This window comes from Apis mellifera, linkage group LG5 (genome assembly GCF_003254395.2).
Source record: "Apis mellifera strain DH4 linkage group LG5, Amel_HAv3.1, whole genome shotgun sequence".
Lineage (NCBI taxonomy): Eukaryota > Metazoa > Arthropoda > Insecta > Hymenoptera > Apidae > Apis > Apis mellifera.
Genome location: NC_037642.1, coordinates 10,362,648 through 10,384,328, shown reverse-complemented (window position 1 = coordinate 10,384,328; position 21,681 = coordinate 10,362,648). Strand labels below are relative to the sequence as shown.

General features: G+C 36.6%; 1 protein-coding gene and 1 long non-coding RNA gene across 3 annotated transcripts in view; one reads left to right on the top strand and one right to left on the bottom strand.

Annotated features, from left to right (window-relative positions):
* LOC408844 (dual specificity protein phosphatase 10) overlaps positions 1–21,681 on the top strand; it is an 88,301-nt gene that overhangs the window by 54,028 nt on the left and 12,592 nt on the right. The window lies entirely within an intron of this gene.
* LOC107964408 lies at positions 9,764–15,830 on the bottom strand. The gene is made up of 2 exons (XR_001702869.2): positions 13,670–15,830; positions 9,764–13,411 (listed from the first exon to the last, which is right to left on the bottom strand). It is a non-coding gene; the product is annotated as an uncharacterized LOC107964408 (long non-coding RNA).

The following is a 21,681-nucleotide window of genomic DNA, read 5'->3' as shown; positions in this document are numbered from 1 at the left end:
ATTGTTGAAAAATAAATGGTGAAAATTGGATTGGAATTGGAATTTTGGCTATTAGAAATTTAATCTTTCTAATTTTCTTCGAGTAATATTTAAGATTGGAAATTTGAACATTGTTGAAAAATAAATACTGAAAATTGGATTGGAATTGGAATTTGAATGTTGGCTATTAGGAATTTATTTTCTTTGAGTAATATTTAAGATTAGAAATTTCAACATTGTTGAAAAATAAATGTGAAAATTGGATTGGAATTGGAATTGGAATTTTGGCTATTAGGAATTTAATTTCTAATTTTCTTCGAATAATATTTAAGATTGGAAATTTGAACATTGTTGAAAAATAAATACTGAAAATTGGATTGGAATTGGAATTTGAATGTTGGCTATTAGGAATTTATTTTCTTTGAGTAATATTTAAGATTAGAAATTTCAACATTGTTGAAAAATAAATGTGAAAATTGGATTGGAATTGGAATTGGAATTTTGGCTATTAGGAATTTAATTTCTAATTTTCTTCGAATAATATTTAAGATTGGAAATTTGAACATTGTTGAAAAATAAATGTTGAAAATTGGATTGGAATTGGAATTTTGGCTATTAGAAATTTAATCTTTCTAATTTTCTTCGAGTAATATTTAAGATTTGAAATTTGAACATTGTTGAAAAATAAATGCTGAAAATTGGAATTTGAATTTTGGCTATTAGGAATTTAATCTTTCTAATTTTCTTCGAGTAATATTTAAGATTTGAAATTTTAACATTATTGAAAAATAAATAGTGAAAATTGGATTGGAATTGGAATTTGAATTTTGGCTATTAGGAATTTATTTTCTTTGAGTAATATTTAAGATTGGAAATTTGAACATTGTTGAAAAATAAATACTGAAAATTGGATTGGAATTGGAATTTGAATTTTGGCTATTAGGAATTTAATCTTTCTAATTTTCTTCGAGTAATATTTAAGATTTGAAATTTGAACATTGTTGAAAAATAAATGCTGAAAATTGGAATTGGAATTTTGGCTATTATTAATTTTGGAATTTAATCCTTCTAATTTTCTTCGAATAATATTTAAGATTAGAAATTTGAACATTGTTGAAAAATAAATGCTGAAAATTGGATTGGAATTGGAATTTGAATTTTGGCTATTATAAATTTAATTTTTCTAATTTTCTTCTAGTAATATTATAAGAACATTGTTGAAATTTCTGTTCTAAAAATAAGCTCGACCAATATCTACGTTGGGTTACATAGAGAGTTATTTAAATTCAGAAAAGGAAAAGGATGGGTAATAACAGGAATTGAAAAATCGACGTGTCTCGCAACCTACGTGAAATATGGAAGGCGCGATCGTTATGCCACGCAAGACTAAGAATGGCACTCTTGTCGCCCGTTCCTCGACGATTTTGGAACGGATGATATCATTGGGGGATACGTGAGCATCGAAAGGATGATGAGCATCATCGTGCTCTCGCACTTTTTTAAGTAATAGCGGCCGATCGTTCCGATCCGCGTCAATAAACGAGTACGCTCGGGGTGACTCATCACTCTCGTCCACTTCTCCGTTCCTTCTTTCTTCGTCCAAGTTTCAGCCGAGCAAACAATTTCACCCGATTGTGAACCGTGAACAATGAGACCGGCTGATGACTTCGACCGTCAATAAAACGTTGCTCGGCTTTTAACCCGTTTAACGACAACCTCCGATTGCCGGTGTCCGATTGCTCGAGGGGTATCAGGCTGGCCGCGATAAAAAAAGGAAAGAAGAAGGAAAAAATACTTGGAGAAGAATGGAATCGCGGGAAAAGAAATTAATCTCGCGCGAGCTATTATTGCGAGAAACGAAAAATTAGGAATAGAGAAGAATTTTCATCGATTGGATGATCGATGATAGAAATATTTCGATAGAAATATCTCTCGTTATTGTGTGTAAACAATGGAGATTTGCCGGGGTTAGATTGGCAAATTGATGAAATTTAAAAGAACCGTCGCGAAAGATCGAGCCACGATAACGTTACGGAACACTCGGTTTCAATAAGCATTGTATATTCGCAGTTAATCCTTTCATTGTTAAAAACGAGCATTGTGAGTCATTGTGGCCGGTAAAAGAGGTAAAGTGCCGTGAAATTGCCTGGGAGATGGAGAATGGTACGAGCGAGAGAGCGAATGTACGCGGTAAAAGAAATAAGAAAAATAAGAAAGTTCGAGCGAGTGGATTCGGTGGCAAAGTAGCTTAGGTTCCTAATTCCCAACCCTGCGGACCCGGGTTCGAAATCCCCTTTCCCTCTCGATCCGCCAAAAATATTTTTCTTCGAATTATTAACTCTTTATGGACGAGTTAAATCCTCTTTTAATACCTTTAATATAATTCTTGCGAGAAATTTTAAATTTAATCGAGTTTCTTCGAAATTAAAAATTTCTAAATTAATTAGAAATTCTTGTCCGAGAGAAAGAGAAGGAATTTCAAGGAATATAAAATTGAGGTTGTCGTTGTATCAAAAATATGGGATTTCTTCCTCTCTCTCTTTCCCCTCCCACCTCTCCTTCATTATCTTCAATCGTATCTTCAAATTTTTCTGGAATTTAAAGTTTTCCTATTCAAGTAAATTAATATAAATTATACATAATACGTCTTGCATAAAATGTGGTTTTCGATCTTATAAAAATTATCTCGATAAAAATATAAAAGAAAAAGTTACAATAAAACAAAAGATGAATATTTTCTGTAAAAAATTGTCGAAAAATACGATTTCAAAGAACGAGAAAAAAAATGAAAAGGAAATGAAAACAAAACAAAACAAATTAAAATTGCAAATGTTGGAAGGAATCTGGTTCCGATTGTCGTCCAGGTGCAAGGTGACGACAGGTAGCAAGCTCGAGTTGGTACCGTGTTTAGAAGAAGACCGGATTGATCGAAAGTGTTTGGGAAGGGAGATCGACAATGAACGAGTCGAGATGCCGTTGGAATGCCGTTCATTGGCAGACCTGTGTACGAGAAACCGACGAAGGAGGAAGGGGGCGGAAGGAGGGGAAGGAAAGGGCGGTCACAATGCGGGTTGCTTTCCTCGCATGGCCTTCACACCTTCACCTCGTCTCTCACCTCTTGCTCGACCACACCGCGTAGCTACCCGATTTCCACATCGTGTGTAAGTTTACGGGCTTGTCTACTACGCGGCGGCCTTTCTTTCTGTTAAGGGTATCCAGGATCGCGTGGCGTCGTCGATCCTTTCCTCTCCCTTTTCCCTCGAACAACACCGTGTTTGGCTTCTTCCTGTTCTCCACTCGACGATCGGAGTGTGAGGACTTGTAAGATTTCGAAGTTAATTGGGGGAGAGGAGGGGGGGAGGGGGTGTCGATGTCGAAGAATTTAATTGGGACGCGTAACGTTCCAAGTTCAAAGAACTCTTTCAGAGGAATTCTTCTTCTTCCACGATGAAAAGGATCGATTGCGTTTTAGCTTTAGGAAAATTTATAAAATAAGAAAATGTATAAAACTCGGGGAACAATGAATTAACGATGAAATAAAAAAACGAAGCTAATTAGCGATTCTTTGTCTCGATAAATTTAAAAGAGAAAGCAAGAAAGGAAAAGAGGAGGATGAAGAAGAAGAAGAAGAAGAAGAAGAAGAACATCTCGTAGTCGCGATCAATTGTGTAACAGAAGCCTTAGATTTTCACATGAACAAGCGTAACGAGGCTGACCTCTAGAACCGTGGGCAGAGATTTTACGACGGATTCGAGATCCCCGGGGTGATCATTGCTCCTCGTTCAGGCAATCAGATCTTACGAGCCCGGAACGTTACTTAATCATCACGCGTAAATTACTTCAGTTCTCACTTTGGGCGTTACTTTATGCCTCGTTTTAATATCTCCTCGTCTTGTTCTCCGTTTAACGACTGCTTTATTTCATCCGCGGATAAATAGCCGTCTCACGCTCGTATACCTACGTTCTTCTTTTTCTTTTTCTTTTTTTTTTTTTATCGCTTATAACGCGTTATAAAACTTTCGTTTATCGTGGAAAAAAAATCGTAGAATACGGTGCAATGATCGATTTTATTCAGATTTATTTAGAAGAGAAAAGTAAAAATTTAACGCGCCCTTCTCGGAAAAATAAAGATAAAAATACGATCAAAGTTGAACGACACTTTGGGTCGAAAATGACAATCTCGTGTCGCGTGCCGGTTGGAAATCAACAAGGATTGCCACACCACGCGATGCAACACGTATCCTTTACGTAGGCAGAGATTTTACGATCGATTCTCGATCAATCTGCTTCGAACTCGATTTGAATTAAACGAACATATTAACAGTATTGTTTTTTAAACTTGACGATAAATTATTATAAATTTAACGATCGAAAATCAAACTGGAATTACAATCGTCGTACAATTATCTTTATCAAAGATTGATATTTTGAGAACACGTTTCGAATAATTCTACGCATATATTTTCTCTCTCTCTCTCTCTTCATCACAATAAATCCGCATTTCAACGATATTGATCGATGACATGTTTATTTTAATATTTTATATTTTTTTGCCAGCGAATCGAGGGTAGCTGGCGACAATGATTGCACAAGGACAGGTGAAAGGAATATAGATGAACGTGCGCGTACCTCGTGCCTTTGCAAAATTATGGAACGCTATGTATACAAATACAGAATCTAATTTTATCACATTTACGACCGACCGTTATCAAAACCTGTTCCAATCTTCAAATCGTCGTGGAAAGATATTTTTCCACGAGGCGAAGGATGCTGCAATTTCCACACATCCTCTCCAAATTAATTACAGAACGTTCTACGAAAATTTATTTACCTGCTCCGAAAACACGTGAATTTTTCATTGAATACGTGTGATATATTTCACTACATTTTACACTTCTCGTGGAAATAAATTGAAACAAGTCTTGGATATTATTGAAAAAGATGGAGACAAGATAAAGGTAGTCCACGACACGTAGCCATTAGTCCGTGCAGTTTTTTAAACTGTAGAGGCGTGATTCATAGTTCGTAACGAATGGAAGGTCAATACGTTATTCTAATATGGATCGCATTGCGCTATATTTAGAATATCAAAAGGATAATGCATAGAGGTCTGACTCTGTTAAAAAAGGAAAAATGACTCACTCGCAAGTGGCAAAATAATCGGTAAACCCATACGAATTATACTTTTCTATATCATTCGTATATGACACGTAACCCGTTTGCCCCTCGAACGAGGATCGTTATCTCTTTAACCCTTTGCGCTTCGACCACTTTGTTTTCAGTCGAGCAAACTCGAGATGATTTTACGATTAAAGTGTATAAAATAATTTTGTACACGTAAATTTCACGATAAAGAAACAAACATTCGAGGAACGTCTTTTTCACAAATTAATAAACTCTTATTAATTGGAGACAATTGGAAATCTAGCATATATAATATAAAGATAGAATCGAATTGGACGAAATTATTTTTTTTCCTCGATTTTCACGAAGATTTAATTTTTGACAGTATTGCTCTTTATTATAGTTTATTATTTAATGTAACTGAATATATAAAAAAAATTAACATTGTCATTTTCTCGACCATCTCTCTTGTCAATTTAATATAAATTATCCAATCTGATCCTTCTTACATTTAATCAAGGATTTCAGATTCAAATATTGAGTAAAACTAACACATTTTTAAGCGTGTAATAATTTGTTTTGCTCTTTTAATTTAAATATTTTATCTCAACACATATTTTATTTTTCAACGATAAATAATAAATTGTAATAAAAATCAATATTTCTTCCTAAATTTGTCCAATCAAGAATTAATATTCCTTCTCTCCTCTCACTTTTACTTTAATCCAAATGCCACGTTTTCTCGAAAGATTTGACAAAATCACCGGATCATCATTGAACAATATCGATTATTCGAGGCCATGCGGGCACATGGAATCACAGGTAGCAACGATACACGCGCGGAGAGTGCATAAATCAAGGGAGGAGGACTTCCGTGAAGAGTCACTTCTCTCGAGCGACAACGGCTCGCCTTGTACCTCTTTCTTCCTTTCCTTTCCCTTCTCCCCCCCCTCCCCCCTGTTTCCCCCATAGGAAATTTCAGGCGTAATTGGGACCCGTCCACCGATAAGCTCTACCCGAGCAGCTCCGTGGCTTCGGCGCAGCTGTGGTATTAATAAGAATTTGAACGCGAGATAAACTTTTAAAGGTCGTTTTACGGGCTATCGAGGGCAGGATAACGAGGGATTCGTGGAATCGGTGCACGATAAGGATTCTTGGAACGTAGGGAGCCTCGTGTAGGACAGGCAGAGTGTTAATAATCGTGGATGAAAAAAGGAAGAAAGAGGAGAAGTTGCTTTTTTGGGAATGGAAATTGGGAGGAGAGGAATTTGATTATTTTCTTCTCGAGGTTGGCCTATTGCTCGTCATTTATATATTTTTGGAATCTTCGAGTCTCTAAGCTTGTTAGTCGACGAATCGAAGACGCAAAACATTACATTTCTTTCCTCTTTTTGAGATATATCTCATCGATCGAGAGGAATTCTTCTCTCTACTGTTATCGATCGAGTCGATAAGTGGGTGTTTTCCACATCCCCGAATGAATTGGTGAGTCATTGTTATCGACGGGAAGCTAATTGAAAATACGAGTAATTCCGCGATGACGTTGGACGGGAATGTGGTTGAAATTAATGTAAATTGACGCGATTAGTTTGCTCGTAGTAAGTTGGCTCGAAAATATCGATTGCGCCCTATGCGGGTAGCCCATCAAACAATAGAACTTGTTTCATAAACAAGCCTGGTTATAAATGAAAGGGCGCGGAATTCTTTCAATTATACAATTGTGGAACCATGATTTCTTCCTTCGTCGATACTCGAAATTTTACGTGTTATATATTATCTGTCGTGGATCGATCGATCGATAAAATGAAAGGAAGAGGAATTTTTTCCCTTCGAACTAGCCAAGAATTTTCTCTCGCTGGAAGAGAGAACAAAAGGCCGGATCAATTATGCAATCGGGATTCGCTCGATGCCGCATTAATGACTCCGTATACCGTATGCAGGCGTCGCGTAATTGGACAGCGCCTCGTGCGAGACGCGTGTCCCTCGAGCGACAAGAAGAATGCAGAAACCTGTTGTTCGATGCAAATTCCAGCCAGATGCCATCCAGCTCGCCTTTTATTTCCTTTAACATATAAAGATGCCACCGCGATTACTCATTTACGTTACTACGCCACTCTTCTGTCCCAGTTTTTTCCAACCAGTTGGAACGTTTTCTTCGTTTAAGAAGTTAAACAAGATTAAACAAACAAATTTATTTATCATTTTATTTGGACGAATCGAGAGGAAGGTAAGAAACGTAAGATCATTTTCCTCGAAAATGTTCAACATTTCAAAAATGTGATACAATTGTGTTAAAAAGTTGTGTTAAGAATAGTATGATTTACCTTCTGAAGGAAGAAGAGGAAGAAGAGGAGAAGGAATAATACTCCACTTGTTTCGAGGTTCTACGAGTATTTCGCTCACGAGCGATGACTCATGACGAGCGAATAAAGCAAACGAACAACTAAATCATCGAGCGCTCGTGTATAATAAACAAATATTCGGCCAGTCAGCAATCCGAAAGGCATTCACGTGTACATTTTTTCGAATCGATAATGCAAGCAAGTATTTACGTTTCGAGGATCGTCACGAGTTTCCAGTCGTTGGCGAACGATTCCTTACGGATTGGGAAATATATTTTATAATTATAGGAAAGAGAAAACGAACGTTCAACCGAGAAGTGAAAAAATATATCGTGAATGTTAAGTTTATTCGAATCAAGTTGAGGATTATTCTTTCCTTCGATTCGATATTCCTTTCTCAGCAATATTTGTTTATTTAATTTGTCGAGATTAAGAAAGTAAAATTAGGCATTCAGTAGAGTATATTTGTCGATTATTTCTGCCCAAAATTTTGAATAAATATCATTTGTCATCAACTGGATTTCAGACTTTCAATTTGTAATATTTTCACCCGAGACACAAAAGTTGTTGTCTCATTTCTATTTGAATCCTAGCATTTCAATTGTAGAGTATATTTGTTAGTCACCTCGATTATTTCTGCCCAAAATTTTCAATATTTATCATTTGTCATCAACTGGATTTCAGACTTTCAATTTGTAATATTTTCACCTGAGACACAAAAGTTGTCGTCTCATTTCTATTTGAATCCTAGCATTTCAATTGTAGAGTATATTTGTCAGTCATCTCGATTATTTCTGCCCAAAATTTTCAATATTTATCATTTGTCATCAACTGGATTTCAGACTTTCAATTTGTAATATTTTCACCTGAGACACAAAAGTTGTTGTCTCATTTCTATTTGAATCTTAGCATTTCAATTGTTGAGTATATTTGCTAGTCTAAATTTTTGTTAAAATTTATTATTTATTAACTAGACTTCAAACTTTCAACTTATAACATATCATCTACAAAAGTTATTGTCTCATTTCCAATATTTATTATCAACTAGATTCTAGATTTTCAATTAACACCACTTCCAAGAATCATCATCTCATTATTTCTATTTAAATCCTAGCATTTCAATTGTAGAGCATATTTGCTAGTCACTTTGATTATTTCTGTCTAGAATTTAGACTAGATTCCAGATTTTCAATTTATGGGCTAATAACATTTCTAAGAATCATCATCTCATTATTTCTATTTAAATCCTAATATTTCAATTATATATTTGCCAATATTTGCCAATCATCTCGATTATTTCTGTCCAAAATTTCCAATATTTATCATTTATCACCAAAACTAAACTCCAAATTTTCAACTTATGGAATAACAAGAATACTTCCAAGAATTATCTCATCTCATTATTTCTATTTAAATCCTAGTATTTCAATTATACAGTGTATTTGCCAGTCACATTGATTATTTCTGTCCAAAATTTCCAATATTTATCATTTATCACCAAAACTAAACTCCAGATTTTCAACTTATGGAATAACACTACTTCCAAGAATTATCTCATCTCATTATTTCTATTTAAATCCTATTATTTCAATTGTAGAGTATATTTGCCAGTTACTTCAATTATTTCTGCCCAAAATTTCCTATTTATTTATCATTTATCAACTAGACTTTCAACTTACAATCCACCACCTAAAAAAATCGTCATCTCATTTCTATATTTAAATCCTAAAATTTCAATTATAAAATATATATAGTATATATTGATCACCTAGATGGCTTGGAAATTATTTATCCCCAAAATTTCCGATATTTACTTATCACCAATATCAACTAGACTTTCAACCACCAAAGAAATCGCCATCCCATTTCCTATTCGAATCATTTCCCAAAATTTCGTTCTCTCCCCTCTTCCCCTGTTCGCATCGATGCGCAGGTGGATCGGTAATGAAATCAGGGTCGCGGGATCTGTTAGGCGCGAAATGAATCAGAGCCGTGGTGCGTGGACGCGGAAAGAATGCGGGAACGGCGTGTCTTAAAGCGTCCTTCGAAAACGTGGCCGTTTCCTACTCCACGATCCGGCTGTGTGACTCACACACCCGGTATGATTCCGTGGGCTATTCGTGGCACGAGCTCAGACAGCATGGACCACTCGAATAAATCACCAAATCCGCCGTCCACGTCCCCCTAAGCGCGTTCACGGCTTCTGAATCCTGTCATTGATCCCCGCACGATTATGCCGACCCGAATCTCTGAGGGACCGATTCATGCATTTAGTGCACTTCTTTTCCAATCTTCTCTCTCTCTTTGTGTTTTCTCTCTTTTTTTTTTTTTTTTTTTTTGGTGAAAGGATCGTGAGATTGGACCGTGCGTTTCTTCATCTTTGCGTGTCTTTATCTTTCGTTTCTTTTTTCTTTTTTTTGACAAGGTTTCTCCTCTCCCTTTTTTTTTTACTCGAGTTAGATTCGAAAGGACGAGTCTCTTTTATCTTTCGTTGGGCATTTTTTTAGAAGTTGAATTCTTTAAAATTTAATAAATGTAAAATTACATTTGGAGGATTCAGAAAAGATGGCAAGTTGAATTGTTAGTGGAAAGGAAAAAGAAAGAAGGAAAGGATCGGAGCAACTAGATTATGAAATAATAATCACCGATTGTAGAAGAAAGAAACAGTTACAATGTCGACTGTTTATCAGATAAAAATCAAATTAGTTATACAATTAATCTACTTGTGATCGAGTTTATCCCTTGTAAAAATCTTTTTTTTTAAAATATAGATAAATAAGCCACGTTATCGATCGCGTTATCGATTCCTGGAAATTCTAAATAATTTTCCCTAAGAGCAAAACACCTCTTATCGCGCGATTTCATTTCCTCTCCTCCTCTTTCTCTCTCTCTCTTTTTTTATTATCTACCAGTTTCTTCCTCCTTTTTTTCCACTCGAATCCGGGGTGACTAAACACCGTATCGGAGTGCCCACCTGAACGATAAGCGTGTGACGATAAGCCGTGTGGCGATAAATGACAACCCATCACACGGTTATCTTAACACCGAAAAAAAAAAGAAAGAAATCGGGTGAATACTAATTTTCCATCCCGTTACCCACACCTGTGTTGCATTCGTTCTTTATAATTCTCCAACGATCGAAAAATCGTTTCTCGGATCGATGGATGTCAGTAGAAAGAGCGTACGTCATTATTCCTTTTTCTCTTTTAATCCACTGTGATGGCGAATATGAAGAATAAAATTTTCATCGAGCAAAGAAAGCTTGCGTGTCTTTATCTTTCGTTTCTTTTTTCTTTTTTTGACAAGGTTTCTCCTCTCCCTTTTCTTTTTTACTCGAGTTAGATTCGAAAGGACGAGTCTCTTTTATCTTTCGTTGGGAATTTTTTTAGAAGTTGAATTCTTTAAAATTTAATAAATTACATTTGGAGGATTCAGAAAAGATGGCAAGTTGAATTAGTGGAAAGGAAAAAGAAAGAAGCTTTGTACATATATCTACTTCGAATAATTTAAATAATAGTTTTTTAAATAATAATTAAAGATCTAGAAGATTATAATGAAAGTTGAAACGATACTTAACAATACTTGATGGGGATAGAAATGTCTCTGTGATATAGTATATATTATAGTGAAGATTAATCTTGATAAAGATAGAAAGAAAAAAGAAAAAAGAAAAATATGTATCTAAGATCTATTGGAAATGTTTGTACTTCAAAAATTTTTATCCGTGTTTAATTTTCTTTCTCTTTGGATTAAAAGTGCAAAGAGAAAGAGTGGAAACGTTTCTTCTCTCGGTCTCTTTTTATTGCTTATTTCTTTCTTTCTTTTTCTTTTTTTTTATATCGTGCTTCACATTCTTCATTATTCTCTATCTAATGGACAACAAAGGTTGAATGAAAGCATACACGAGGAGGAGATATCGGGCATGGTTGGTGCGTCGTTTTACATGTAGCCGAGCCACGTCACAATCGCCTCTCTAACTCTCGGATCGATAATGTTTATTGACAAAGAGAGAGCACGCTGGTCTCTAGATAGTACTAACGTAACAATAGTACAAAGCGATTTTTACCTACCTTCGTGCAAGTTTCATCGGGCGAAGGTATAGCACAATGGTTAAATTTAGAACAATAGCCGAGTAAGCAGCAATGCCTTTCGCAATAAAAGTTCTTTCTTTTTTACAAAAATCATCCATTTTTCTCCGCGTATAAAAATTCGAATTTCTTTCCAATCTCTCGATTATCCGTCGATTCAAATTCTTTCAATTTTACTAAAAAGCATTCCACTTCAAACCATTTCAATTCCTCTTATAAACTCGTGTCACGTGAAACGAAAAAAAAAGAAAGAAGGAAGGAAGGAAGGAAAGAGAATCATTGGAGGGGGAGGGAGGACGAGATGTCGCAGAGAAAATTGTTAGACTGACTCACAACCGATGCTCGCTGCCAACTCATACGGTTCCATTCTCTTCCATTCTGCTCCCTCGTTATCCCTCGTCATTTTCACCCCGTCTCCACTTCTTTATCCGGGCATCGTCGCTCCGAAACGAATTAAATCTTCGTCCGGATAGAAGGAAAGGCGTCGAAAAGTAGACGGAGAGAAGGAGGGGAGAGGGTGAAGTTAATATCGAAGCGCATATCTCACACCCCTCTTCCTTGCTCGATATATAAATTAATAAAATTTCCAACGTCATCTCGCGTCGATGCTTGCTTGCCATTGGAAAAATAATTTTCATCGGTGGAAGGAAATTCTTAGGAAGAATTTCGTGGATGTAAAATCTTCTGGGATAATCGAAAAGTGTTTTTTTTTTTTTTTGGTAATTTAAGCTCTTGTTGAGATGAAAGATTTTGTCGAGTTTGGTGGATAAAAGAAAAATATAATCCTCGATGAAAGAATTTTCTAAAGAATTATAAATTTTTTAAATGATCGAGATCTCATATTTATTATTGAAGAGTTATTGTCAAAAGAGATTTGGAAGACTAATTTTCATCGATGAAGAATTGAGATGAGCGAAAGATCGATGAAATTGATTTTCTAAAGAATTTTGTTATAAATTTTTTAAATGATCGAAATCTCATATTTATTGTTGAAAAGTTATTGTCGAAATTTGGAAGAATAATTTTTATCGATGAAGAATTGAGATGAAAGATGTCGAGTTTGTTAAATAGGAGAAAGATTATTAGGAAGTTATAAATTTTTTAAATGATGTCATATTCGTATTGTTGAAGAGTTATTGAAAGAGATTTGGAAGAATAATTTTCATCGATGAAGAATTGAGATGAAAGATGTCGAGTTTGTTAAATAAAAAGGATAATCGATGAAATTGATTTTCTAAAGAATTTTGTTTTTTGTATTTTGTAAATTTTTAAAATGATCGAGATCTCATATTTATTGTCGAAGAGTTATTGTCGAAAGAGATTTGGAAGAATAATTTTTATCGATGAAGAATTGAGATGAGCGAAAGATCGATGAAATGATGATTTGATTTTCTAAAGAATTTTATTATAAATTTTCAAAATGATCGACATCTCATATTTATTGTCGAAAGAGATTTGGAAAAGTAATTTTCATCGATGAAGAATTGAGATGAACGAAAGATTGATTTTCTAAAGAATTTTGTTACAAATTTTCAAAATGATCTCATATTTCGTATTGTTGAAGAGTTATCGAAAGAGATTTGGAAGACTAATTTTCATCGATGAAAGGAAAGATTTTGACTTGGACAGCATGTGAATTCGTTATTATACGATTCGACAGGCTTTCGACGTTAATTTTTACGTAATTGTTCGGGATGATCGATGGCCGATGTTTCTGTATTCCTCGTCTTTTTTTTTCTCTCTCTTTTTTCAATCCGTCGAAGAGAGTCGTCGAAGGGGGATCCTGTATCCGTTTCCTTTCGTCACAGAGGGATCGTTGTTCGAGAGAAACACTGACGGTGTTAAGCGATCGGTTGGATGACTCACGATTAGTTCATGCTGCAAACGACACGTTTAGTAGGATTACGTATTGCTTGATGGATCTGTCTTACCGCGATACACTTATCTTCCAAGTTAAATTTCTCGAAAGAATTTTACGATTAGATTAACACAACCGAGACTAACGAATTATCTGAATTTTAAATTTCTCCTAGCCACGTTTTTTTATCATCGAAACGATAAAGATAACCAACTGTTTTTCTTCGACAACAAATCTAAACTCGTTTCCCCATGTTCTTTTTTATTTAAATTACTCACATCACGTCAAATTTCTTCTCCTCCTCTCTGAGAAAATTTTTCAACTATTCTAGCCAGATTATCGATTCAATTCCATCTATCAATTTTATCGATTCAATGACCCATCGCTTATCGCTGTACGAGATAATCATTTTTTTCTCGATCGATTTGAAAAATGTTGAAAAATTGGAAATTCCCCGACAAATTCTCTCTCGAGAATCCTCGCTCGAGACTGTTGCGTGGCGAGTGAAAAGGGGGAGGGGAGGGCGAAAGTAAGTTCTCTTCTCCTCCACCAACCACCAACATCCATCCATCAACCCGTCATCTCCCCGGGCAAACATCTCAAGCGCCGCGAACAGAAACATTACGTATGCCAGCCGCGTGTTTCTCGTTTAAGTGATTCATTCACACCGGAATCCTTCGTGACGCGTTCCACGCGTTTTACGTTCCGGCAAAGCGAATTCCCAGGACGTGCGTACGAACGTGGCCAGCCTTGCGGCAGGTGGCTGTGGATACAACGCCGCCTCCAATCCTCCATCGTCACACATGTTGCCTCAAACAAGAGTCGCCTCTCTTTGTTTTTCATTCTCTCTCTCTCTCTGTAAACGAGGGGAGGGTGGAGGAGGAATCGTGGAGAACGCAACCCCTTCGATTCGACGGAGAATAATTCTTTGGAACGCGTTGTAAACGACACCTGTGGCTGGCGGGAGTGGCCGCCCCAATTCTTAAATTGGGGCTGGCTCACTCGCAGCGACAGCCAGGAGGGTGGTGTGATTTGCTTCGGGGAACAGGCTGGATTCGATGGAATTTGTTTTCGTGTTGCTTGTTGAAAGGACGAGAGAGAGTTTTTGTATGATAAATTTTTTTCAATCTGTATCTTTGACTTTTGAATTCTCTTGAGAATCTTCTTTTTTTAATTCCTTTTTTAATCCTTCTCGTCCCATTAATCGAAATTGTATTATGCGTTGTTAAATATTCGTAAAAGAGGTTAGGTAAAAGAAAGATTTCGTTTCCTTCTTCTTTTTGATTTTTTGATTTTATCGAACGGAGAGACGATTCCAAATGACGAAATTATTTTAACGATGATCAAGTAAAAGTCACGCTCGTGCGATAACATTCGAGAAAATTTTTGTCGAATCCTTCTCGTCGCATTAATCGAAATATATGAAGTATTAAGTATTCGTAAAAAAGGTTAGGTAAAAGAAAGATTTCGTTTCCTTCTTCTTTTTGATTTTTTGATTTTATCGAACGGAGAGACGATTCCAAATAACGAGATTATTTTAACGATGATCGAGAAAATTTTCGTCGAATCCTTCTCCTTTCGTATTAATCGAAATTATATGCGTTGTTAAATATTCGTAAAAGAGGTTAGGTAAAAGAAAGATTTCGTTTCCTTCTTCTTTTTGATTTTTTGATTTTATCGAACGGAGAGAAGATTCCAAATGACGAGAGTAAAAGTCACGCGATAACATTCGAGAAAATTTTTTCCACGATTCTACAATCTCTTCAATTATTAATTTCCAAAAGAATGCTAAGTTGGGTTACAATTTTCAATGTTTCAATTACAATTACAATTTTCAATGTTTTTGTTTCCTTGTACGAAAAAATTATTTATTGAAAAGCGTTTAATAAGAAATGTAATCAATTTGAAGATGTAAATCGAAAATAGATAATAATATGCGAGGCAATCGAGTTATCTCTCTTTCTACTTTTCCACTGAGTCATTGGATTAATCGAAGATTTAACGCAACGATTCGTATCATCAGATGCATCATTTATAAACAATTTTTATTATTACGTACAATAAGCTATCTAATTTTTTTTTTAGGCGAATTCTTTTCTTCTTCTCTAGTCTAAGTGGAAACAGAAAAAAAAAATTAAAAACTTAATTATGACTAATAGATAAGTGAAGGAATATCGGCGCTTAGACAGATAATTGATAGCGATTTTATTAAACTTTTTTAAAAATCTATATCATCTCTGCGATACAATAAAATCTAAGTTAATTAAAAGAAAGAGATATTTTTACGTTTTTCATAAAGTGCAAAAGTTTGAAAAGAAATTGAAATAGTTAAAAAATTAAAATAATGTTATAACTTTTAAGAAACTAAGAATAAACTCTAAATTTCTTAAATTGTCTTAAATAATTTCCAAAATATCAGAAATAAAAATTATGACAAATATCTACGTGTATCTGTAAAATTAATCAATTGTCAATATATTCATAAAACATCTTTAAAGCATAAAACAAAAATTGGCAAAAATTATGGAATCGAAGCTTTATTAATTTATCTAGAGATCGAAATTTGCATTGAACAAAATGCGACGATGATAAAATGAAGTAGCACTATCTCTGTTGCGTCACCGTTTCGCTCTTCGTCTCGCTTTATCAAACAAGCTTAAACCGTTTACAACTTGACAAATAAACCATAACCGTAACAACCGTATTTGTACCACCAATCTTTCCATCTTTGTTTTGATCCCCAAAAAATCAATCTGTATGATATATTTAAAAAAAAAAAAAATTTCATTCACATGCCAATCCAATACAATCGTTTCGATTAGTATTCCCTTTGCGTTCTTGCCATTTGACGAATATCATATTAATAGTCTGCCAGCTGTTAAAATTAGCACAGTTGAAAATAGCTAAGGTGAACGGGACATAAAATCTAATTGAAAACAACGGTTCGACGAGAAATGGCACGGCCACGAGTTTTGCCAACTAGTTTCGAGTTGTTGTCGCGTGTGCCGTAATGTCTCGATCAGACGGATTTACATATATCGTCTGCCATTAACAAATCGCCCAGCAGAAATTATAATCCGAGAGAACAACGAGAGATCCATTCTCTGACGCACTTACCTCTTAGAAGATTGACGACATTCTCTTTTTACGGTACGACGCAACAAACAAACGAACGAAAACACGTGAATCTGTCCGTGACGCAAAACGTCAACTTAAAGATGAAATTTTCGAAAGCAATTATCGTCTCCTTGAAGATCTACTTGTGCCACTTTATTTCGTAATCTCTCTCGGGAAAAAAATGCAGTTGTATTTCAGTAAAACGTGACGTTATCAGGGATATGAATATGTATATTTGAGACTTAAATTTTGAGATTAGTATCACGCGCATTGTAAAACACGTTTACGAAGATGATATATCTAGATAAAATCGAGTCGGATAATTTTTCTAAACTTTTTTAACTGAACGATAACAAAGATTTTGATATAATCGTTCTATTCGATCGATTAAGAATTTCACGAGAGAGAGATTTAACAACCGAAAGGAAAAAAAATTATCGTTTTATTATTTTTAATATTCCCAAAATATCCGACGTCTAACCACTGTGTCAACCAAATCTTCCTAAAGAGGCGACGTACAATAAACATGTTTACGTCTTATCTCGATTAGCATTTTTATGCAACGCGGTGTCATCTCGGGCTCGTGGTGTCAGAAGTTTTTTTTCTTTTCTTTTCTTTTCTTTTCTTTTTACGAAACGGCGCATAAGCAACAACGTTTCCGGGAATCGCGTGTGATATATACGCGAATCTCATAAATTCCCATCTGAATCACAAAGATGTTAACTAAGCTTGAAAGCCGGTAAACAAAAGAGCGCGTGGATCGTCGACGTAATTCAGGGTCGTTCGAGAAGTGCCTAGGCGCACTGGCCGCGTGACTCATACCTGACCGCATCGATATCAACTTTTGCGTCTCGATAGCGGGTTCTACACTTCTACGCCGCCTTCTGCTTCGAGGCCTTCTCGTTCCATCCAAACTTTGATGAAAACAAGATTTCGAGAGTATTTCGAATCATTTCGCGTCCTAATATATTTTTCTATCTTCTCGAGATTCTGAACCTTCTTGGATTCGTCCGTTTTTCCATTTTACCTACGTATTCATCGGTTTAGAAAAGAATATCTTGATTTATTTGAGGTAATTTAATGGATATATTGCATGACGAGAATATAAAGATTATGTTATCTCGGTAAATAATGACTCTTCGCTGATTCATTATATTCACCACACTATTTTCAATACACTTTTAATATTATTATTATTATTATTATATATTTATTCGCAAGCAGAAAAGGAAAAATACCCTTTCGAATGGAGAAATTTAGAACGATAAGCCTGCTAGCCTCTCTCTGAACCTTAAACTTATTTCCTTTCTGCAAAATTAAAAAAAAAAAATATCCTTCTTACGGATCCATTACAAAAGGATTCCTCGAGATCTCTTCCTCGAGAAGGATTGAAAGGAGGATTCTGCTCGCGAGAAATTTCGAACGATCGATCGATTTATCGGAGGATGCATCATCCCTATTTAGCCGGTGCCGCGACCACTATCGATGAACTTTATTCCCTATAGGCCGGTGAATCATGGCGGATCGCGTTTATACGGCAGACCGTATTGCGAGCGCTTATATATCTCGTCGTCTGTTTACCATTTGATTCACGTTGGGCTGGTCGTCGAGTGGCTCGATCTTGGCCCGTGATCGCGATGAAATCGAGACGGAATGCGCGCAATATACGCGCGCGTATGGTGATTAATCGGTCGTTGAAAATTCTTGGGACGTATTCGTGCATACATACATACGAATACGCTCGCTGTCATCGGTATTGCGAGTATCGATTTGCATATGACGTGATGCGTCTTGCAACACTGGACAATTGTTTTATTCTAATTAATCTGTGTGGATACGATATCGATCGAATTCCTCGAACGATGCCTCCTCGTGTCTTATTGGAGGATTCATAGGCGTGTGTGTTTGTAAAAAAGGAGAGTCGAAAAGTAGGATCTCGAAGGCCAGTAATTTAGAAGAATACGTTTAGAAGATATGTTTCTGCTGCTACGAGAAAAAAAAAGAAAATCGAAAAGTATTCGCGAGTAGAGAGTCATCGAGTAGAGAGGAAAACATTATGTGCGTTGGTGTAAGAAATTATGGTCAATATAGATCGAGAAGTATCGTCACATGGTGACTCACTTAATATTGTTTTGATTAGATCTCTCTTCGTATTATCTACCATAAAAAAAAAATTACAGATCCTCGAGATATTCTACATTATATTCCACGATATTAGATAATCCAGTCAGAAGATCAAAGACGATTATTCTCAAATCTTGAAACCGTTTAAATCACGGATTATCAAACAAAATTTCTCGAAAGTCTCGATATATATATTTTATACACATAGGAAACGTTTGTTTGTTCGAAGAAAGGTTGGGAGACACTGGTCTAAATCATAGATCTTGTTCAAAGTCTCCGCCCCGATTATCCGGAACATTCTTCCAGGGGATAATCTCGACTAGTAGTCTGACTAAGTTCGATTCTGGTTTACTAGTTCCCTGCTTCACCAATTCCTCGAAAGCTTTTTGAAAGCATAGCGATCCCATGACACGGAATCGCGGTTTCGCGATGCTCGTTGGAATTTTCGACTTGACATCACTGTCCGGAATTGGAGACACCTGCTGGAAAGAAAAAAAGATCACCGTCACCGATTGTAATCGTTTATGGCCTACGCGTGAACGACGTGGATCGCGATATCCATTTCTCTTTAAACGTTAGTCATTAACCTTGAAGGGATTTCCATCCCGCACGCTCACGATTGAATCATCCGCGAGGACCAGCCTCGCGATTTGTTGGAGAAAAGGAAGAAGAAAGAGAACGAGAAATCGGATCGGAAGATGGAAGATAAGATTTTAAGATTTTAAATAAATTTTAAGAATTTGTTTTCGAAATGTCAAGAAACAGGGAGGATGAGCCAACGCTTTTACGATTATTAAGTTAAAATTTAATTATCCTTGTTTTTCTTTACAGTAATCGATTGAAATCAAGTTTTTTAATACCAAGAAACTATTACGCGTGTCGGACGTCGTTTCTTTGTAATATGACTACCGCGATTCGAACATCTCGACGAATAAAGAACTTAGTAATCGTCCCTAATACGCGATTTTGGATTTTCCCAAATCTGATGCGTTTCTTTGAAATTGATTCTGTTCCCCATAATGGAAGAATAAGAGAAAAACAAGGAAGTGATACATAGTTTATTTTATTTTTTTTTACAACATTAAATCGTCCATAGAATTTTTCGAAATAAGGATCAAAGTTTTTGAAACACATATGTATTGAAACTACTATTGATAAATCGAACAGTTCTATTCTGAAATTCTAAAATTGGACGCGGAAGATTCGGGCGATTTCGATTGTAGATCTTGCATTTATTAACGCTATTTCCGGCTTTTTGGCGCAAGTCGATCGTCACTCGCGGTGGTCGAGAGCCACGCAGCAGGGGAATTTCATAAGTGCATACTAAGCAAGGGAACGCGATAAGTGATAAAATTAGACGGGAGAGGTTTCGCTGGGCGCAAACTTGCGTAAGACTATTCGTCGATGTGCGGTACCAGCGAGTGCAAATCCCGTGAATCATTGTAGTATTCGAAAGACGCATAATGCCTCGATTTATTTTTGCTCCACGGCAAAAGTCAACCTTTGATCTTTTGTTCACCGAGGGGCCCCCCTCGGCCGGCCGGCCGACCGACCGACCGACCGACGGACCGTCGACTTTCTTCAACCGTCCAATATTCGCTGGCCGGAGCGAGCGGTCCCTATAAATAAACGCGGACAGAAATTAGAAATTTGATTTTCGTAACGCGTGTAAGACGGCGATTCCCGATTATGCGGGAAAGGGGGCACGATTTCGTTCTTTTCTTCCTTTTTCTCCTCCTCCGTGCCTCCGAGGAATGAAAGGAGAACGATTGTAAAGGCAAATCTATGAATCATGGCGTCCGATCTTGACGAACGTCGTGAAAATTCAATTCTATTCAATTCTATTCAAATCTCGTTTTATTCTTGAATTACATCTTTTCCATTCTCCTATTCCGAACGAGACCGAGACTCGCGATATCGAAGTGAAAAAAAACACTCGCCGGTGTCACCGCTGGTGAGAAAGAGGCGAGAGACCACGGAGGACCTTGTTTTCTTATTCTAATCACGCAAAGTTTAAACTTTTTAAACTTTCTTTTGTAAACCGAGCCGATTTATCGATGCTTCGACAATTAAGTCGCGCGTTACGTTATGTATTTACGAGTAAATCGCGCGACAAGGTCGTCATAGGACGCCACGAAGCATTGCGTGCCGCTACGACGAAATGCACGAAGCCCCGCGAAACTAGGAAGAAACGTGGAAAAGGACGCGGTGATCCGTTCACCGCGAGCTAAACAAGGACGAACATATAATACACAGCAGCGATTCGTTCGTGTGCCTTCGTCTGCAAATCGTGTACGTCACGAAGCGGCCGGCCAATCAGCATCGAGCCGGATGACTCATCCAGTCGAGCCTCATGTAAACTCTCTCGTGCCGCTTAGCCACCAGTCTCCCGCCAACAAGCAAAAGGGCAAGCGCTACTTTTGCCACGTATCTATCCCTGTTTCATCGTGAACGCATAAACACAGTTTTTGCCGTGGTATCGTGCTATCTTTGGAAAACGTTGACATCGTTAAAACATTACATCGTTTGGACGTCGATCAAAAGGTTGACGATCGTCCAACGACAGGGAGACACACAACTCTCTCTTGTAATCATCGCTTTGCGTAACACGACGCCGAAAGTTTCGTCGAGTGTGATCAAACACCGGGAACTCTTGTTCTTTATTGTTGTGCGCGTGTGTGTCAAATGGTGAGGTGAGAGTCGTCTGGGAATCGTGGAGAAAATCTCACGCAGTTCAAACATGAGAATCAAGAAGGAAGCACCGTGCCTCGTGTTGAGACTAGTTCCTCTGGAGAATCTCGAGCCGTGGGGTAAGAATCTCTCTCTCTCTCCGTTTGTCTTCTTTATGTTTTCGATAATATGAGTCATTGGAAGCTTGGTGCGCGTTGATCTCCATGCCCCTCGATCTCTCCAACACTGAACTTTGTGTCTTGTTAGTAAGTTGGACCATTCCGTTGATCCATATTTTTATTAGTAAACTCGTTCGTCTTTTAAGCGATTTAAAAAAATTCTATTTCTATTTTTCGTTGATCTGACGAAAGAATAATAA